The following is a 16405-nucleotide window of genomic DNA, read 5'->3' as shown; positions in this document are numbered from 1 at the left end:
AGGTGGAGTTTCAGGCCATTGAGGGTGTGCTGTGAGTGAACCAGCTGATGCAACAAATCTCTGTCTTTCAAATAAATCAATGCTTTTTAAAAAAATACTTCTTCCAAGTTATTATGCGGGAACAGGGACCCTAATGGGGGCAGCACAGAGAGGGCCCCTCCACTCACCTGTCACGCCTACACCATCTGTAGCACGCTCCTAGCTGCTGACAGTCTCCTTGGCCCGGACAAGCTCCGGGACTCAGGGCCCCACCTGGCAATAAGAGAAACAGAGGTCTTGTGAGGTTTGGTGGGATTCTCCCCAAGGTCTCCCAGGAAGACGCAGGGCTAAGACCAAGCACTCAGAGCCGCCCGGGCAGGACTCGGGCTGAGGGTGCGTGGGTTCCTCCCGCCTTCTGGGACAGTTCATGGGGGTGGTCACCAGCAGCCAGCGAGTCTACCTGCCGAGGGCTGGGGCTCACACCTCCTGGGAAAGAGGTCTTTCTGCTCATCCTTTTAAATAAGGACACGGAGGCACGGGGGGGGGGGGGGGGGGTCCCGTGGCTTGTGCAGAGTCCCTCAGCTCCCAAGTGCCAGGGCTGGAATATAAGCTCTGATGTCTGGAGTCTGTGAACTTGACCAGCAGCTGCACCGGCAGAATCCAGGATGGATCTGTCCATCCAAACACCAGCTGCTGAGTCCCTACGAAGGTCAACCTGACAACTCCCCTGCCTCCCTGAAGGATCAATTCTCATCCTTCCCAGGCTGGGGTGGTCTGCAGTAAGGCAGGTCCTGAGCTCCCCACCAGCCCTGAGCGTCCTTGGGGGAGCCCTGGGCACCCAGGATCCGCACTCTCCCCGCAAGTCTCCCTAAGTCCTTTAGCTGCCGGCACTCTTGAGCACCTCCACTATCACTGCCACCCAAGCCCTCTCGCCTGGTGACAGCTTCCAGACTGAGCTACAATCTGGAGGCCCCCTCAGAGGCAGGCAGGGCCCAGCGCCTGGATGTCCCCCAGCCCAAGCCCCACAGGAAAGCCCAGGCTTTATAAGCGCTGGCCCTGGACTCCGGTCCCAGTTCTGCATTCCTTAGCTGTGTGACACTGAGTGAGAGCATCCCTTAACTTTCCTGAGCCTCAGTCTGCTCCTACCCAAAATGGGACCAAGCACCTTTATTATGCCCCGTGCTCCTGGGGCACACGGTGGGCTCACAGAGCCCTTTCCTCCTCCTCCTCTTCCTCCCAGGACTTAAGACATTTCATCCCACCTGCCAAGAAAGCCCAATCACATCGACCTCCTCCTCCATTCAGCCCTCCATGATTGCTTCCTGCTGGGGATGGTAAAGGTATGTGGCAGCCCCTTCCCTTCTCGCCTTCCCAGGAGGGTGAAGTTGGTTCTGACGGAGCAGGGAGGAGCGAGGCAGCTCAGTCACGGGTGGGGCTGTGTCTGGGGTCAGAGGGTCCAGCCCCCAAGGCTACCCGGCGGCCTGCCTGGAGCTGTGGAGGGGAGATGCACTCTGCCACACCCAGGAGGTGGTATATTCTTTGCACCTCTATGTTCCAGATGGGAAAACGGAGGCCTAGCAAAGGTAAGAGGCTCAAAGACCCAGAGCGGGGAGGAGTCGAGACTCACCTGGAACACCAGCCTACCGCACGTAAAAGAAACCTAACTCAGGGTGGGAAGGCTGCTCCCCATGCTGCTAGCCCGACACCGCTGCTGTGCAGGCGGCCACGACTACCGGCCTCAAACCCCACGCTCCGTGCAGCCGTGACTAAAGCTGTCCCCTGGGGCGCACCTTTCCGCACAGGGGACCACCCGTTCGATCGCTTTCCCCTCTGCTCAGCTGCAGGTGAAATCACCAACAGCCATCACAACAAGATCGCCAGTGCTGCCAAAATGGCCAAAAGCAGCCCAGGAGGCAGGCGGCTCAAATACCGCACAACCGGAGCAAAAGCAAAGCTCTAAGAGAGCCCACGTGGGCCTGGCCTTCCGGCCACCCGGCCTCCGGGCCACCCAGCCTTTCTCTGTGCCCCCGACCCCTTTGAGCCAGGCCCGACACATGCGCTAACTCACTCAGAAAACGACACATATCAGGGGATGCTCATAACTCGTGCACCCTGGCCAGTGCTGTGACACGATGCCCCCCAACACACATGCACGTGGCACGGACACACGCCCAGTGCACGTGCACACGACAGTCACACACTCACCCCACCCCTAGGGCTGTGGTTCTCCACTCCGCACGCCCACCAGAGTCACCCTGGAAGCTTTTTGGTTTTTTGGGGAGGCACAGAGAAAGAGCTCCCACCCACTGGTTCACTGCTCGAATGCCTGCGACATCTGGGGTGGCACCTGCTGAAGCTGGGAGGCAGGAACTCCATCCTGTGGGCAGCAGGGGCCCAATGACCGGAGCCATCACCGCCGCCTCCCGGAGTCTGCACTGGCGGCGAGCTAGAGGATCAGGCCAGGTACTGTGATGTGGGATTCGGTGTCACGAGCATCAGCTTAACCGCTGTACCAAAGTCTGCCTGTGTGTTCGTTATCTGTTGCGACATAAGCAACTACCCCTCAAAGTACGGTACCATCAACAAGAAACTTTCATTCTCTCACACGGCTGCTGAGGACAGGCTTGTGGGTACAGCTTGGCCAGGGGTGTGACCCAGAGCTCTCAGGAGCTGTGGTTCAAGTGCCAGCCAGGGCTGCAGGATCCATGGGGAGTCGAGTCCCTTGCACAAGGCTATGGGCAGACAGCTCCGTTTCTTGCCACCCAGGCCTCACCTCAGGGCTGCTTGACACCGCAGCTGGCTTCCCTCTGAGCAAGCATGATCCCCAACAGCTCAAGGGGGAGCCCCAGCGCCTCACCTGCCCTACCCTCCGAAATTATGCACAGTTGCTTCTGCTCGTTAGAGGGGGCCCACACTCTAGGGGAAGGAACACACTCTGTCTTCAGAAGAGAGCAGTATCAAAGACTCCGTGGGTGGGCCGGCGTTTGGTCCAGCAGTTGGCGTGGGTTAAGGGGCCGGCGCTGTGGTGCAGTAGGTTAAGCTGCTGTCTGCAACGCTAACATCTCATATGGGTACTGGTTCAAGTCCCAGCTCCTCCACTTCCAATCCAGCTCCCTGCTAATGCACCTGAGAAAGCTGCAGAGGATGGCCCAAGTGCTTGGGCCCCTGCACCCACATGGGAGACCTGGAGGAAGCTCCTGGCTTCAGGCTGGCCAAGCTCCAGCCATTGCAGCCATTTAGAGGGGAGCGAACCAGCACCCTGGGAGGCAGCAGTAATGGCTTGAGTAGTAGGGCCCCTGCCATCCACAGAGGAGACCTGAATTGAGTTCCTGGTTCCTGGCTTCAGCCTGGCCTAGTCCCAGCCATGTGGGTATTTGGGGATTAAATCAGCAGATGGGAGCTCTGCCTATTTGCTTCTTTAAGTAAATTTTTAAAGGAGAATTTGTGGATATGTTAAGCCACCACAGGATGTGAAATGAGGCCAGAGGGGGATCTCTAAATACTCTCCACCAGCTCCCATGTCACTGCAGCCCAGGCCCTGGGTACCCGGATTCTGTGCTGCCCTGGCCCTTCCAGCTCGGCTCCCCTAGACGCTCCGGGCCTGGCCCCCGCCCAGCCTCCCCTGTACTAGCTGCATGGTTTCTGGTGGGCACCTGTGTGAGCACACAATCTTTCCTCGCACCCCTCCCGTCTCCCTCCCTTCTCTTCCCCACTCTCCCTCTCCTGTCTCTTCTCGCTCCTGCCTCTTCCCCTCCCAGCCCTTTCAGATCTCTCTCTCCCTCTTGGGTCCCGAGGCCAGATGACTCATCATGGATATTTTCTCATCCTCCCAGGCAGGCAGAGGGTCGGTGCAGAGGGGTGGCGTCTGGCGTGGGGAGACAGGGCCGGGCCTCAGCCATCTCCAGTCCCCTCTGCCATGGGCCTGAGCTGCCGGCTTCCTCCCACACCCTCACTCTGTGTCCCCTTTGCTTTCTCTCAGGGAGGAGCAGACAGAGCCCAGGAGGCCGCAGCCCCTCACGAGGGGAGCAGCGCAGCCCGGTGATGAGGAGGAAAGAGAACTCTTCTCGGGATTAATGAGACCACCAAGAACAAAAGAGACGACCAGCAGAGGCCAGAGAGGCGGGGCCACGCGCCAGCAATAACAGACTGAGGAAAAATGGAGCCAAGATCCCTGTGGTAAAAACTATTAGAGGAGGCGAATTATAAAACTATTAACCAGAATGTAACTCCCAATTAAAAGATGATTTAACACTGGAACCTGATGGATGAATTTTGATTAAATGGAGAACTATTAGGAGCCCAGGGATGAGGCTGCTCCTGCCAGTTCTAAAAGTTAAAAGGCAGTTTGATATAAAAATTTATAAATTAAGGTTAATTACTTTAAATAACATGGCTGGAAGCTAGGAAAGGAAATTTGTCAGACTCTCCAGAGTTTGGGGCAAGACGGAGACAGACGCCTGGGCTGGTGCTGGGCACCTGGAGGTCAAGGCAGGACACCCAAGGCCAGCAGGGGAACGGGGTTGTCCGGGCTCCCGCCAGACGCCACCAAGAAGTGAGGGTGAGTGGGGCACCTGTGCGGGGACGCGCCTGGCACTGCCCCACCCACTCTGCAGGGAGTTCCCACCCCCGACCCATGCCCACTGGGCACTCAGCCAAGGGACCGGCAGGTACAGCCGGGCGTCTGGAGGCCCCGCAGAAATTCTCAGAAGGTTTGGCCAGCGCTTGGGAGCCCAGGCACGCCATCCACGGTCCCGGGTTCCAGCTCCAGCTCTGACACGGACCAAGCCCGTTTGACAGCCACCTCCCCTCACAGCAAAGCCCTGAGTGCAGCAGAAGATGGCCCAAGTGCTTTGGCCCCTGCTACCCATGTGGGAGACCCGGATGGAGTTTCTGGCTCTTGGCTTTGGCCTGGCTCAGCCTGAGCTATTCAGGCATTTGGGCAGTGAACCAGCAGATGGAAGATCTCTCTCCCTCTCCCCCTTCCCACTCCCTCTCCTTCTCTTTCACTCTGCCTTTAAAATAAGTAGTCTTTTAAAAAAAAAAATCTTTCCAAAAAATGAGTATGGAGCACCACACACAGTACATGACACACCCAATGTCACGAGGCTGCCCGAGCAGCTGGGTGGGGTCCTGGGATGAGGTCCCTGGGGTTCTGTCGGTGGGGGCAGGCACTGTAGGAGACATGGGCACTGCCTGGCCCCATCCCTATCACTGCCCCGCACCAAGCCACTCTCACTTTCCTTGGCAGAGTGGGGAGATGTGGGTCAGCCAGAGGGCACAGCCCCAGCATAGGCTTGGAGGTGATGGCAGAGGAGCTCAGGGGTGAGACACGGGGAGCCCTACAACCATCCTGAACTCAAGGCAGGAGCTAGACAGCTCAGGCATTTGGCACACAGGCTTCCCTTGCATCCCAGGTTCCGGCCCCAGCTCCACTGCCATCCTGTGATGGCTCAGACAGTTGGGTCCCTGATTGATGGCTTAAGATTGAATTCCAGGCTCCTGGCTTTGGCCTGGTTCAACTCTGACTGTTGTAGGCATTTGGGGAAAGAACCAGCAGATGGAAGATCTCTCTGCCTATCTCTTTGGCTTTCAAATAATTTTTGTTTTTAATTTTAAAAATAGAATTTGAGGCTGGTCCTGGGTAGAGCAGGTTAATGCCCTGGCCTGAAGTGCCAGCATCCCATATGAGCACCAGTTCTAGTCCAGCTGCTCCTCTTTCAATCCAGCTCTCTGCTATGGCCTGGGAAAGCAGTAGAAGGTGGCCCAAGTCCTTGGGCCCCTGCGCCCACATAGAGAAGCTCCTGGCTCATGACTTCGGATTGGCTCAGCTCTGGCCATTGCAGCCATTTGGAGAGTGAACCAGTTGATGGGAGACCCTCTCTCTGTCTGCCTCTCTCTGTCACTCTTTCAAATAAATAAATTTTTTTTAAAAAAAGGATTCAGGGCACTTAGATTGGGGGAAAAATGGGAAAAACAATTTCCTTGGGACACCCACATCCCATATCAGAGTGCGGTTTGAGTCCCAGCTCCTCCACTTCCAATCCAGCTTCCTACTAACACATCCTGGGAGGCAGCTGGTGATGGTCCAGGTAGCTGGGTCCTTCCCACCCATGTGCGAGAGCTGGACTGAGTTCTGGACTCTTGGCTCTGTGCTGGCCCAGCCCTGGCTGTTGCATGCACTTTGGGAGTAAAACAGCGAGTAGAAAATCAATCAATATCTCTTCCTCTTTCCTCCCTCTCCCCCTCTCTCTGCCTTTCAAGTAAATAAGAATAAACAAATGCATTTAAAAATGGGTAGGGAAGGCCTGTGCTGTGGCATAGCGGGTAAAGCCACTGCCTGCAGAGCCGGCATCCCATATGGGCGCTGGTTCAAGTCCTGGCTACTCCACTTTCGATCCAGCTCTCTGCTATGGCCCGGGAGGGCAGTGGAGGATGGCCCAAGTGCTTGGGCCCTGCACCCATGTGGGAGACCAGGAAGAAGCTCCTGGCTCTGGATTAGCACATCTCCAGCCATTTCAGCCATCTGGGAAGTGACCCAATGGATGGCAGACCTCTCTCTCTCTCCTCTCTCCCGTCTCTCTCTCTCTCTCTTCCTCTGCGTTAACTCTGATTTTCAAATAAATAAAATAAAAATGGGTAGAGAAGCAATATTGCAGTGGAGACAAAGCTTCTCTCGATCTCCATGGTGATGATCCCCACCATCTTTGCTGTGGTTGCAGTCAGGAAAACAGCAGGAGGAAGCAGAGTGTTCCCAAAGTGGGTTCCCAGGGACGCTTCCCCTCCAGAGCGTCCTCAGCACTCCTCGCAGGGGAGCCTTGGGGAACGCGAACGCTGCTCCTCGGCGGGAACACGCGGCCCGCGCCAGGACCACAGAGGCCCTGCTCCACTGCGGCGGACTCGGCCGTCCCCAGACGTGCTGCGTCCCCAGTCCTTTTCAGTCTCCATGTAATGCTTAATAACACCCCAGAACTGAGGCTTGCAGGCCACACTTGGAGGAGCAGGGAGGGGCAGGGAGAGCGTGAGTTCCAGAGTCAGACAGGCGAGGTTGGGTTTCACGCTTCTTCCAGTGCAGCTGTGGAGAGTCTGCCTAGCCCTTCTGAGACTCAGCCCCCACTGCTGTGAGCTGCAGGAGCGATGCTGTCACGTGAGGCTGTGCCAGGTTTTAATTAAACAGGGCACATCACAAGCACGCGCCAAGGTTACCCACCCATTGTACAGATGAACTCACTTGCCCAGGCACTCACCAGCAGGCAGCAATGGCCAGGACTGGAATTCAAACTTCCGTTCACGTTCACGGGAAGGAGGGGCCTGTGCAGCAACTGAGGGCCTCCCGCTGGGGAGTCGTCTCAGAAGGACTCGGGGTCAGTCCCTGGGCCATCGCCGTGTCAGACTGTGTGGCAACTTAAAAACTGCCCTCTATAGACGTGTTGACATTCGGGTCCCACCTGCGGATGCCTTGGCAGGGCCAAACCCAGTGACTGTGCGGGCCTCACAAGGCTGCTCCACTTCCCATGCAGCTCTCTGCTATGGCCTGGGGAAGCAGAGGAAGATGGCCCGAGTCCTTGTGCACAGAGTTGCTGTGAGGCAGAGACGAATCCACGCAAAGGGCTTAGTACAGGGCCGGCCACACAGTGAGCGTTCAGTACGTGGGAGCGGCTGTTTTCATTACGGTTACTGTTTGCTCCCCGCCCCGGCCAGGGTGCTCACGGCGACACCCACCCTGACGGGGCTGCCTGGGCCAAGGGCACTGGAGGGTTCCTGACCCACCCTCACCCCCAGTCCCATCTGAACACTGGGCTTGACCATCATCCTCAGAGGTTGCCCTGACAACTGATGGCTGCAGAGAATGAGAGATGGCTAAGAGACTCCCTCACAGTCACATGGGCCCAGAGCCAAGCCCAGGCTGCTCCTCCTATGTGTGGATAAGCTGTGCCCACCCTCTCTCGGCTGCAAGGTCGTCCCGGTACCTCAAGGTCACATGTGCCGCCGGCTGAAGCTCACAGACACAGTGAGCTGTGGCCTAGAGCGCACCCTGGTCGCGAGGCCTCACACTGGACAGTGTCCTGGCCAGCGCCAGGCCTCACAGGAGGGCTTGCCCGGGCAGCCCAACCAAACCATCGCCGGGGCTCTGATGGCTCCAGAGGCCTCGGCTTGGCCACCCCAGCCTCCGTGGACACAGCTGAGTGGGCAGACTTGTGTTCTAGCCCAGTGAGCCTTCTACAGCTCCCACACGTGAGGCTCAGTGCCCACGGCGGCCCCATTCTAACATACTAACATACAACTCTAGGGTTAGATGTCAAGGGTTAAAGGCTAAGCCAGGGCCACATACACCCCTTTCTCTCCCCTTCTCTCCCTCAAGTGACTGCCTAGGCCATGTTAATTCTGGCATGGACACTCCCAAGACAAAGCCCCCTCTCCTTCTCCTCCTGTCTCCCACAAGCACGCCCTTGGTGCCTCAGTCTCCCCACCAGCCTCCCCGAAGCTGGCCGGCTCGCGCCTGGCTCTCCCTGTCCCTCCCGCTGCCTCTCGCCCTCCGCTATGCTTTGCCACAGTCCTTGCTGAAATTAACCTGAGATTTGGGGCTTCCTTCAATTTTCCTCCTTGTCCACTACGCCTGCCAGTATAAACCCAACACAAAAGTTTGCCTGGAGGTAGAGGAGGGCTAAAGGCTGGGACCCTGCGATCTAAGGGGCTGGTGGGCGCTGTACTAGGTGGCTGCAGTCCTCGGGTTTATCAACCCACATTTTTCGCCACCCAGAATCCACCCCTGGAGGAGCTGACAGTCGAGCTGAGGAAATAACCTAAGACAAGGACACCCGGGGTCTGAGCTGCGTGTGACAGACGCACTTCTGGGAGTGGCCAGCGAGGGTGGTCCTGGAGCTGGTGAGGATGAAGGGCAGAACAGCACACCGGCAGACGGAGCTCAACGGGTCTGCAAAGGTGCAGCTAAGGGGACAGAGCAGTCTGGCACAGCGGTTAAGGCGGTGCTGGGGACACCCGCACCCCACATCGGAGTGCCCGGCGTCCAGTGCCGGCTCTGCTCCCACTGCCAGCTTCCTGTGCACGCACACCTGGGGAGGCAGCAGTGACGGCTCAAGGACGTGGGTCTCCGCCCCTCATGTGGGAGGCCTGGATGGAGTTCCCAGCTCCTGGCTTTGGCCTGGCCCAGCCCCAGCTGTTGCAGGTATTTGGAGAGTGAACCAGGAGATGGAAGATGTTTCTGTCTGTCTCTGTATCTCCTTTTGTGTCTCTCTTTTAAATAAATAAAATGTTTAAAAGGACACCAAGAACTGCCCAGTGTGGAGTAGGAAGATGTGAGACAGGCAAGGGCAGAGAGGCTGCTGGGAGTCAGAGTAGGCGGGGTCGGAGCAGGCGGGGGTCAGAGTATGGGGGTCAGAGCATGTGGGGTCAGAGCACACAGGGGTCAGAGCAGGCGGGAGTCAGAGCAGGTGGGGGGTCAGAGCACGTCAGGGTCAAAGCACGCGGGGGCTTGCGAGCAGGCGAGGGACCTGTGCTTCTGCCAGGCTGTGAGGAGGCAGGAGGGTTTTGGACAGGAGTAACACGGTCAGATCTGCTACTGGAGCGTGTCTGGCGGCCAGGAAGACAGAAGAAGGAGAAACTGGAGGTGCTGCAGCCCTGGCCCAGGCACGGGTGCTGAAGGTCAGCGGAAGGCAGGCCCCATTGGGTTGCAAGTGAAGAGCAGGACTGGGACAAAGGAGCGAGAGGGAGGGAGTTGGTTCTAGGCTGGGGGCGGGGGTGTCCGGTCCATGGCAGCTGCAGGCGGAACTCTGAATTCCACAGACCTACAGCAGGGTAACTTGTGAGTCAGTCTGTACAGCCTGTGAGTGACGTCATAAATATCCCAATGGCCTTGGCAGAAAAGGCTCCGCACCCATTGCAGGCATCACCCGGACTTCCCACTGCCCCTTGCCCACCCCACCGTGCTGACCACAGCCGGCCTTTCCCAGCCTTGACTGGCAAAATCTCTCCCTGCGTGTCTCTCCCCGCGCTACCCCTCCCTTGGGGGCCTTGCACATGTCTGTGGCTTCCCCCCTCACCAGACCCTCACACTCCTTCTTTGCTTGGAAAGCACCTGACAGTTTTCCCAAAGCCACAGGCCCTGGGCAGTTGGAGCTGGCCCAGTCCCACCCTGGAATCCATAGGGGAAGCAGAGCCACTGAACCCACACATGAAGTCCACTCACAAGAGCTCAGGGTTCCATGGGCTTCAGAGTCACTCTGCCTGTGTCTGGGTCCTGCCCCTGCCCCTTGCTGCTTGTGTGGCCTTGGACAAGTCACTTAACCTCCGAGGCCCTCAGTTTTCCCCATCTGTAAAATGGGGAAAGGACTGAAGGAGTTCATTACCTAGAAAGCATTTAACACAGTGCCAGGCACTCAGCAAGCACCCCCTAAACATTGACCGTGCAGAGGTACAAGGCAGAGCCCCTGGCTTCACAGAGCCTACAGGATTTGCAAAGAAATAAATGCATTGATTAAAGAAAAGGCTAAAGAAATAAGACACCAACCGACCCTCAGAGACCCCCGATCTGGGAAGGGGGTGGCACATAAGTGCTCAGCTGGTCTAACCCACCCGGCCCCCAGGGAGCAGCTGCCAGCCTGCTGCGGAGAGAGGAGACTTGCACACCGAGGTCTCTCCTCCACCGCTGCCCTGGAACCTGGAGAACTCCTATCCAACCATCACCTCCTCTTCCGAGCAGACTTCCTTGATCTCCACCAGACTCAGGGAGTCTTGGCCTCCACAATCCCTGAGCGCTCTGCTCTCAGCTCCCTCAGAGCACCCCACACTCGGCACTGAGGGAGACAGCGCACATGTGTCTGTCTGTCTCCAGCCCTGCTACCCCACAAACCTGCCCTGGTGAAGGGGGACATGGGGTCTGGCTCTGCACTGAGGGTCTGGGCACATAGCAGGTGCTCAAGGGAGGGATGGATGGGCCCTGGAGGAGAGCACCAGGCTGGAGCCACTGCTCGTGTCGGGAAGACAGACACTGGAGTGGGCTGACGGCAGCCTACCGGGAACAGCAAGATAAGCAGAGCTTCCAGGGAAGGGCCCTGCCTGCCGGTCCCATACAGTGCCAGGGCCCTGCAGGACTATGTCAAAAGAACCAGCAGCAGCAACCCCCCCCCCCCGGGGCCAGGCCGTCACCCCCGCCCAGGCAGCGTGCCCCAGACCACCACCACAAATGTGACCCAACACTGTTACCCAACAGCACGGACGACCAAAGTGCAGGCACGCAGCCACACACTCACAGAGCTGTCCCACAGCCCCGCAGGAGCTGCCCGGGGCCTCTCTGCCCAGCCTTCGCACGGCGCACCCTGGCCCGAGCCAACAGCAAAGCAAGCACCTGAAACACGCTGGATGGAAAGAGGTCTGAGCTCTCGGAGGACGCAGAGCTGCCTGCTCCCAGGAGCCCAAAGTGCAGCTTTGGAAGGGCTGGGTCACGCCGTGATCCTGGACATCTGTCCTCTTTACGCCTCAGCTTCCTCATCTAGAAAATGGGTACGATCCCCACTAGGCAAAAGGCTACAGGAGTAAGAAAATATGAACATGCACTTGGAGGAGCTTCACCGAGCATAAAAGAGACGTGGACCCTTGGAACTGTTTTACCATTGCTGTTCCTGGGGCAGAGACTCAAGCCAGAGAGCCCCAGCCAGGGCTGTGACCGCCCAAGGGGTCCCCAGCATCTGCTCGGAGCTGCACCTTCAGATGCCAAGTCCAGCCGAGGCAGAGAGCACCTGAGGAGAGGACACGAGACGGGCACGGACGTGTGTGTGCGTGTGCGTCTGTGTGCGCATCTACCTGTGTGTACATGTGGGTCCGTGTGCACACCGCACTGTGTCTGTGGGTTGTGGGTGTGTGCATCTGTGTGTGTCCCAGGGTAGGGATTTGGGGGGAGAGGAGGGGAGAAAAGGAGAATTGAGAAGAAAAGCACGGGAGAGGAGGACCGAGGTATTCGGTTACATGATCTAAATTCTAATCAAACATCATTTAAAGCGTGTTTTATTTCAGCCTCGGGAGAGCCGGTCCCTCCTGGCTGCTCACCATGGCAACGGGCCGCTCATTTCAGAAGTGTCATGCCACATTATCGTCCTGCCGCCTCACACGCTCCCGCCGCCTGACAACTTCGCTCTGCCCCTTGCGACAACCATCCCCGCTCTGCCGGTTTATTTTTGGTGTCAGCCAGCCCCCTTCCCTGCCCCCTCCCCGTCATCAGCGGATTGAAAGACACCCTCGGCCCTCCAGCCGGCGCGCGTTGCAGCCTGCGTGGTGATAAGAGATCATTTGAGAAGATATTTGCTTACATGTGTATGAACAATTTGCTGCATTAAGACAATTCCGCCTGATGCGTGAGGTTGGAGGGGGGTGGCCAGTGCTCAAGCTGACAACACCCCAGGAAAGAGGAGGGGGGCACCCCTCACTTCTCGCTGCCTGCCTTCCCCCGCAGCGTCAGGGGACAGCAAGCCGCCACTCACTGCTGTGTGACCTTGTGCAAGTCACTCTCCTTCTCTGGGACTCCCTCTCTTCATCTGTCAAAAGACGGGGCTGGACCAGGTGGGAGCCGTGTGCCCGCCACGGGTGGTCCTGGGTGAATTAGTGATTCAGAAAACACTGGAGGAGGCAGCAGAGGGCAGGAGACTCAGAGAGGAGACTGCCCAGTCTTGTCACCGTGGTGAAGGCAAGGGAAGGGAAAAGAGGTGAGCGGGAACAGCCCGCCTCTCTGATCGCTGCGACTGTCCCAGCTCAGGAACTGTGGCCACTGTGGGGCAGTGAGTTCAGCAGCTGCTTGATGCCCACAGCCCACACTGGACACGTCTGTGGCTTCACCCCTCCCCAGACCCTGTCTTTGAGGGCCACTTGGAGTCCCAGTTGCTCCGCTTGCAATCCAGCTTCTTGCTAACGCACATAGCGAAGGTAATGGATGATGGTTCAAGTACTTGGGCCCCTGCTACCCACCCACGTGGGAGACTAGGATGGAGTTCCTGGCTCCTGGCTTCCACCTGGCCCAGCCCCTGGCTGTCATGGCATTTTGGGAACAAGCCAGTGAATGGAAGTTCTATCTATCTATCTATCTATCTCTCCCTCTTCCCCTATCCTTCTGCCTTTTAAACAAATCTTTTTTTAGATACAAGGAGGTTGGGGTCAGTGCTGTGGCATGGCGGGTGAAGCTACCACCAGCAGTGCCAGCATCCCATATGGGCACTGGTTCAAGTCCTGACAGCTGCTCCACTTCCAATTCAGCTCTCTGCTATGGCCTGGGAAAGCAGTAGAAGATGGCCCAAATCCTTGAGCCCCTGCACCCGCGTGGGAGACCTGGAGGAAGCTCCTGGCTTCGGATCGGTGCAGCTCTGGCCATTGTGGCCAACTGGGGAGTGAACCAGTGGATGGAAGACCTCTCTCTCTCTCTTTCTCTCTCTGCCTCTTTCTCTCTGTGTAAATCTTTCAGATAAATAAATAAATATTAAAAAAAAAAACTAGTTGAATCAGAGGAAGGACTTTAAACATGTCCATTCAATTATTTGTTTAAAAGTGGGGGGGGGGGGGGTAGGCCCTGAAGCTCCCTGCTCTGGTAGAGGCTGGAAAGATCCTGGATGTAGGATCCAACCCTGCTCTGGGAGGGGATCGTTCCTGGGAGACCCTCCCTCGCCGTCTGCCTTCTCCATCAAAGACATGAGCGTCTCTGCAGCTCTGCAGCCATGTTCCCAGGAACACAGGTTCTCCGCGTGTCTCTCCCAGGTCAACGGCACAAAGGCAGAGGGATGGAGGTATGGGCTGAGACCCCAGGCGGGAACACAGGGCCCCTGGCTCTCAGAAGAGATAGTGTTCGGGAGGGCCTGGCGGCCCCAGCCTGAAGCTTCCGCCCACTATAAGCCGAGAACAACATAAGCCCCCAGCTGCAGAAGGTCCTGAGCCGAGATGAACAGTATCTACCCCCACCCCGCCCTGTGCCGGGGAGTCTCAGCTAAGGGCTGCCTGTGCCTCTGTTTATCCACCTGTCAAATGGGGGCTAACAATAGTCCCTATAGCACGCGGTGGCAGCCAGGGGAAAGAGAAGGCTTAGCACTGCTTCAAGCACACAGTAAGCACTCAACGAACATCACCTGTTAGAAATCATCAAGGTAATTAGGGTATCTGAGGTTATGGAGCCTCACTCCCCCAGCACCCCAGCCTGCTGTGCACCTTGGTCAGCTCTCGTCCTGCTCCCTCCCAGACAGAACGGACCCCCTAAGGTGTCTGCACCTGCCTGCCGCCCCCGCGGGACCCCTCCAGGAGGGCTTCAAATGGTGCTGTGTCTCCCAGGCCCCATGCTGGAGCTCCCCCTCCACCACCCTTGGCGCCCAGGCCCCTCTTCTGTCCGCTCTGCCCCGTTTGCCCAGGGCTGGGAGAGCCCAAGAAGTCCCTAAGACCAGAGGGCCAGGCAAGAACTCTCCAGGACCTGGAGCCCAGGCAGGCTCCCTAGGAGAAGCGTCCCAGAGGGACTGCACCACAACGCCCCCAGCAGACATAGGCAGTACAGTGGGGGGGGGGGGGGGGGACACACTGGGCAAGACTCTCTTCAGTGGTACTGAAACCTGCACCCAGTCCCAGCTCCATCACTATGCAGCAACCGGGAGGCCCGGGAGCCTCGCCTCAGTGTTGTTACCTGTAAAATGGAGACAGCAACACGCTTCACGGGGCTGCGGCCAACTCAAGATGTGCCTAGCAAGCAGCAGGGACCAATAAGAAGCAGCTGCTGTGAGAGACGGCGGGTGCGGGTGCAGCCGGGAGCTCTGCCTCGTGCCCCACACAGGGGCTCCCCGTGGAGTGGCAGGGGCTGGAGCTTCCCTGCCAGACCCCTTTCACCTGCTCCCTCCCCTGCTCGCCCTACAGCCCTGCAGCAGGCCAGCTGATGCCCAACTCCCATCACCTGTGCCCTGCAGGCTCTCTTCCTCCCTGGTTTCAGCAAAACACACCCACATTTCCTGTCCTTTCAAGCACCCCACCCCACGTCTCCCCCAGATCCCAAAGCTCTTGGGTGTAAAACAGCAGAAGGCTCAGGGACCTGGGCATCCCCCGCCCCCAGCCTCTGTCACCCCTTCCAAGCCACGTGGCCTCGGGCGGGCCGGGAACCTCTGCCTTGGTTTCTACCCCTGGCACGTGGAGGTGCCAGGAGGTGACTGAGGGCCTCGCCCGCTGGCTCCAGCCAGCAGAACACCGCCCAGGCACCGCGGAGGGAAGCTGTCGCGAGGGGGCAATGGGGGGTGGCACACGCAGCTGGGCGCCCCTCACGTAGGCAGCCGGCAACTCCGGGAGGGCGCGGCCAACGCCCCCCGCCAGCCCCGGGGACTTCGGGGAGGCCAGGCGGGCGCCTCGGGCTCACCTCCTGCCGCTGAAATGTGGCCATTTACCTTCACGCTCCACTGCCAGCACCTACATCACTGTCGCCGCGCCCGCGCTCAAGGTTGCGCCTCGAGCTGCCGCCAACAAAGCGCCACCACTGGGGACCCTGAGCACCGCACCGCAGCCAACTCCGCCCCGGCGGCGTCCCCCCACCCCCCCGCCCGTCTTCCCTCCATTCTCTCATTTTGAATCCAGGACCTTTCCCAGGGAGCAGGCGAATGTAGCTCGCCCCAGGGGACTCCCCCGCGGGACTTCATGAGGACAACACCGGGAGGGAAGACGCCTTCACCTCCGGCTTCAAATATGGGTCCGTTCCCCCCCCCCCCACAGGCCTGGCTACAGTGTTAGGGGCATTCTGCAGCCCAGTGACCTTCCAGTCACCACCTCCTGGGAGCATGCGTGTTGGGCGGCAGGGAGAGCTGGGGGCAGGCGCGGGACCCAACAGCTAAGAGGGTCTGGGACCATCCCCCATCCGGGTGCCAGCTTCCAGTCCCAGCTCCACTCCTGACTGCAGCTCCCTGCTAGAGAGGCAGCTCGCCGTGGCTTGGGTCCCTGCCACCCTCGTGGGAGACCTGGATTGACTTCTGGACTTCAGGGCATTTGGCGGAGCGGGGGAGGGGGACGGACGGACTAAGCTCCAGCCCTCTGTCTGCCCTGTCCCCGCCTCTCAAATAGAAACACACCAGTGCTGAGAGCAGAAGCTGAGCCCCCAGGCCCTGCGCGGGCCTGCCCTCCCCAGCCCACTCCTTTCTCTCACCTCCTCTCCCCTCCCCCATCTTCTCCTCACTCCAGGATTCCACGCCCCCCGCCCCCCGCGGAGAAGGAAACACCGGAAGGGGCCGAGGCCCCAGTCCCGAAGGCACTGTGGGGAGGGCTCTTCGGAAAAGAGTAGCAGGACAAGGAGCCGGAACTGCGGTGAGGAGCAGGCCTCCATCCCTGGCCGGGCCTGCTGCAAGGGAGACAGCAGCCCGGGAAGGTAGGGGGCGTCAAGCCTGACCCTGGTGTCTGGGCAGGCGTGGTCCCCGTGCAC

General features: G+C 58.8%; 1 protein-coding gene across 1 annotated transcript in view; it reads right to left on the bottom strand.

The window, feature by feature from the left end:
* The window catches only part of MRM1 (mitochondrial rRNA methyltransferase 1), an 84585-nt gene that overhangs the window by 15425 nt on the left and 52755 nt on the right, over nt 1-16405 (bottom strand). Inside the window, exon 7 of the transcript XR_009868523.1 lies at nt 168-252. The gene's annotated coding sequence lies outside the window, so the exon portion shown is untranslated. The remainder of the gene's footprint in view (nt 1-167; nt 253-16405) is intronic.

This window comes from Lepus europaeus, chromosome 18 (assembly GCF_033115175.1).
Source record: "Lepus europaeus isolate LE1 chromosome 18, mLepTim1.pri, whole genome shotgun sequence".
NCBI classification, from domain to species: Eukaryota; Metazoa; Chordata; class Mammalia; order Lagomorpha; family Leporidae; genus Lepus; species Lepus europaeus.
Note: the sequence above shows the minus strand (reverse complement) of the source record. Positions and strands in the feature narration are given on the sequence as shown.